This window comes from Bos mutus, chromosome 15, assembly GCF_027580195.1.
Source record: "Bos mutus isolate GX-2022 chromosome 15, NWIPB_WYAK_1.1, whole genome shotgun sequence".
NCBI classification, from domain to species: Eukaryota; Metazoa; Chordata; class Mammalia; order Artiodactyla; family Bovidae; genus Bos; species Bos mutus.
In genome coordinates, this window is record NC_091631.1 from 58,236,099 (window position 1) to 58,241,160 (window position 5,062).

The following is a 5,062-nucleotide window of genomic DNA, read 5'->3' on the forward strand; positions in this document are numbered from 1 at the left end:
GATGGGTGGAGGGTGGGGGGTGGGAAGGGACATCAGAGTGGGTTGGGGCTGGACCAGTGGGGTGGGTGGGGTGGACAGAGGAGGGATGGGGATTTAGAGTGTGTACTTGGGGGAGGGCGTAGGGGCAGGGGAGAGCAGAAGGACTGAGGAATGGTTTGCTTTAATTACTTGGTTATAAAGAAGGGGACTGCACTTGAGAAAAATATAGCTTTAATAGATAGTTTTGCTGCTCTCCTTGAGGATACTTGCAAGGAGAGCTGAGCTTTCATAAACAGAATGATGTATATGCCTTTCCATGTTCAGACCCGGCGGGGCTGAGTGCCGGCCAAGATCCACTGAGACCATGGTGACTGGTGGCACCACTGGCCAATGTGCCTCTTGAACTTCCACAGACCACCCTTATGTGGAGTCAACACCTCCCCGCCAAGCACTATCCTTCCTGGGGCTTCTAGAGCCTCAGTCAGAAGGACCGCAAGGTTTCATTTCCATTTTTGTTTTTATTTTTTTGCTGGAGAAACATCAGATGTGCAGGGGCCCAACGCAGTGGCCACCAGAGTGCTCATCTCCCCACAATGGCCGTATTCGTGGGAAACTAGCATTATTTGGAGGACTCCATATAGAAGTAGTGGACTCTTCTGGGGAATGACATAGATTTACCATTTTAAATAACATTTTGGAGAAAAATTGCCTTTTTTTTTGGGATTTTTTTTTCTGCTTTGGGTTTATTTTTGACTTAACTTTCTGGTATCTGCCTAAAGTCCCCAAAACAGATATCTTGAATTGTTTTATTCAGACTTAATCTTTTTTAGATTTAAAAGGTTAAAATAGCATTTTAGATAACAAATTTCCATCTTTGTTGGCAGTGGTGTGAGTAGGCAAGAGAGAAGGGAGTCTCGGGCCTGTTTGATCAAAAGCCCTGGTTTCCTATAAAAAACACTATGCAAGATTATCCCACTTACTATTGGAAGCTTTGAGAAGGTGCAGAAGCAGCCTCTATTAGGGAGTTTAAGTCAGCATAACTAGCAAAGAAATAAAATAGAATACTTGACATATTTGCTAAGATTTAAGACGTGTTTTTTTTTTCTTCTTTTCTTGAAGTCAGATACCTTGGTTGTAACCATCCATCTAAGTTTCTTCCTGAGGTTTTCTGTTAAGATGGACACATTTTCAATAAAGATTTGCTCAGACTTTTCTGTGCTGGAGTGTTTTATTTCTTATCAGATTAATCTCCTTAGCTTGCAGTTCCATGTCAGGCAGTGTCATTCAAGGAAGGAGCTTATACTAGTCTTGTTGACTTTGCAACGTGACCAGCTGCCAGGGAAGATAAGTGTAGCCCCACTGTGCTTGCAGCCCAGTTCTTCCAAGCAAAACATGCAAAGCCAGGAGGCTTGGTGTCCGGAAGAGCGGGGCTCTGAGAAAAAGAAGCAAATCTTTTAAACCCTATCACTCTTCCTCTTATCCGTCGTACATGAGTACCTGCTCATGATGCTGGGTGTCCAGGGATAAATCAGCCCCTGGCACTTCCACAGCAGGTTCTTAGAGTCCACCGATCAGAACCCAGGGACATGTGACATGGTGCCAAGTGCTATGCCCAAAGGAGGCCAATCTCTTCTTAGGACCAGACATCACAATGAAATGGGATCTCTAGAAGCCAGCCAGCCTCCTCTAACACCAGTCCTTGGCAAGAGTCACATTTTGGAGGGGTTGCCTTTTCCTGGTGATTTTCTGAGTTACTGAGAATTTCTGAGCTCACTGCCTTCATTGGTATTATGTACTGGGGTGATTGTTTTTTTTTTTTTAATGATCTACTTTATTCTGCTGTGTCCTTTATTTCCAGTTTGGGGGGACAAAAATACATCTGTTATTTGCCTCACTTTAGATTATCACCACCACTGTCTTCTTTTTTTTTTTCTTCATGTAGATCATAATCCAGAAAAAAGACCTGGAAGGAAAGGGATTTGAGGCTCTTTTCTCTAGATTTACTAAGGCGCAACTGAAGGGGAAGACCTTTTAAAAACACTTCGCAGCCCTCACTCGCCCTTGATGTGATGAAGGGTGAACCACTTGCCCTACAACATGAAGAGAATGACTAGTTTTGTATAGATTGGTGCTTTACAGGATTCTGATTCACAAGCGTGTCCACTTTCAACGTGAAAATAGGGATCAAGGAGAAGATGAGTATGTGATAGGATGAAGAGGCCGGACATACGCAAAATCATGAAATTGCACGGCCAAGTGACTCAAATTCTCCAAACATTATTTTGTACCCACATGTAAGTGGAAGTTTGAAGACATATTCTCGAGCTAAACTTAAATTTTTGAAATCAGACATCATAGATAACTTATTTTTTTTTTGATAACATTTTTTACAAACTTACTTCCAATATGAGGCAATCAATAATTCCTCATTGAATTTAGTTAACTTGGGAGATCATTCCATTCCATTTAAGAAATACTGAATGGAAGATTGCAATTGATTATAATAGATTCTCCTTTAGTAGACTTACAGATATGTGATGTTTCTCAGGTTTTTTTTTTTTTTTTTTGAATGTTGGGTAGGAACCTTCATAAATTGGTGTTCCTAATCTATTTGTGAGTTTTTTCCAAGTACAGCTATGACTACTGTGAGAGGGTTTAAAATTTTTAAATTTTGGTAAGAACACTTAGATTTATCCTCAAAGCATTTTTTGACAATAAAATATTGCAACCTTTATTTAAAATAAAACACAAGTTGGCAAGCCTTGTGAGACAACAGGCTGATAGCATTCCCATTTCAAGGGTCTGTATCCTCAACACATTTTGAAGTATATAACATAGCGTTGTTATCTGTAGGCTTGATGTGGTACATCAGATCTCTAGAACTTATTCATCTTGCATAACTAAAATTTTATCCCCATTGATTAGCAACTCCTCTTTCCTCCCTCCTCTTAGGCACTGACAAACTCCACTCTATTCTTTACTTTTATGAGTTTGATTATTTTAAATATTTCATATAAGTATATGGAATCATGCAGTATTTTCTTTCTGTAACTGGCTTATTTCACGTAGCATAATGTCTTCAATGGATAAAGAAAATGCATATAAATACAATGGAATACTATTCAACTTAAAAAATCCTATAAGTGTCAACATTAATGAACACTGCAAGAGGGATTCATTCATTCATTGAACATTTTTATCAAGTGCCAACTCTGGAATACACAGCATCATGAATTATTACAGATTTCTGCTTTGAAAAAAAAGTTTTCTAGCTTGGTGATGCCAAAAATAGAAATTTAAAAGATGAGATAAGTATAAAATAGATAATTTTTAGCTTTTATTTATTAATGATATAAAGGTACTTTGGACCTCATTTACTATAAATAATATTTAGAGGGAGAAATATTATTGAATATGTCTAAGAAGGAATGATGCTAAAGCTGAAACTCCAGTACTTTGGCCACCTCATGTGAAGAGTTGACTCATTGGAAAAGACCCTGATGCTGGGAGGGATTGGGGGCAGGAGGAGAAGGGGATGACAGAGGATGAGATGGCTGGATGGCATCACTGACTTGATGGACATGAGTCTGGGTGAACTCCGGGAGCTGGTGATGGACAGGGAGGCCTGGAGTGGTGCGATTCATGGGGTCGCAAAGAGTTGGACACGACAGACTGACTGAAATGAACTGAACTGAATTGCTTTTAAAAATCTTTGTAATGTACCAACTTGAAGATCTGGGTCTAAGTTCAGTTTATTTCAGTACCTTTTGAATAGAGATCATAGCTGAAAAAGATACCATACAAAGATATTTAAATCCAAGTTAAAATAGTATATACTTGGCTATGCTAAATAAATTACAGATCTCATTTCAAAATCAATTTTGCAAAGACAATTTTATTATATATTCCATTAAAAAATCTAATTAATTAGTTTAATTGGAGGATAATTTCTTTACAATATTGTGGTGGTTTTGCCATACATCAACATGGATCACCCACAGGTGCACATGTGTCCCCCCATCCTGAATCCCCTTCCCACCTCCCTCCTCACCCCATCCCTCTGGATTGTCTCAGAGCACCAGCTTTGAGTGCCCTGCTTCATGCATCAAACTTGCACTGATCATCTATTTTACGTATGGTAATATACATGTTTCAATGCTATTGTCTCAAATCATCCCACCCTCCCCTTCTCTCGCATAGTCCAAAAGTCTGTTCTTTACATCTGTGTCTCTTTTGGTGACTTTTATATAGGATCATCTTTACTGTCTTTCTAAATTCCATATATATTCATTGATGTACTGTATTGGTGTTTCTCTTTCTGACTTACTTCATTCTGTATAATAGGCTCCAATTTCACCTACCTCATTAGAACTGACTCAAATGCATTATTTTTTTCATAGCTGAGTAATATTCCATTGTGTATATGTACCACAACTTCCTTATCCATTCATCTACTGTTGGACATCTGGGTTGCTTCCATGTCCTAGCTATTGTAAACTGCTGCAATGAACATTGGGGTACATGTGTCTCTTTCAATTTTGATCTCCTTGGAGTGTATGCCCAGTAGTGGGATGGCTGGGTCATATGGTAGTTCTATTCCAAGTTTTTTAAGGAATCTCCACACTGTTCTCCATAGTGGTTGCACTAGTTTCCATTCCCACCAACAGTAAGAGGGTTCCCTTTTCTCCACACCCTCTCCAGCATTTATTGTTTGTAGACTTCTTGATGGTGGTCATTCTGACTGGTGTGAGATGATCCCTCATTTGGTTTTGATTTGTATTTCTCTAATAATGAGTGATGCTGAGCATCTTTTCATGTATTTAGGCTTTATTTTAAAATTTGGCTATTAAATTTCATCTTAGTTGATGTCAACTAGTCTTGCAAACTCATTGAAGATGTTGACTTTTTATTATTTAACACATTGAGTAAAAACTCCCAAACTCTTTATTTGGAAAATTTTAAATAGACTAAAAATTTCCATTTCTACTTTTTAAAAAATGTGTAAAGATACAGGTGACACATTCAACTTAATTGTTGTTAGCAATAATATCACATTAATAGTAAAATTATTCCTAAACATCCC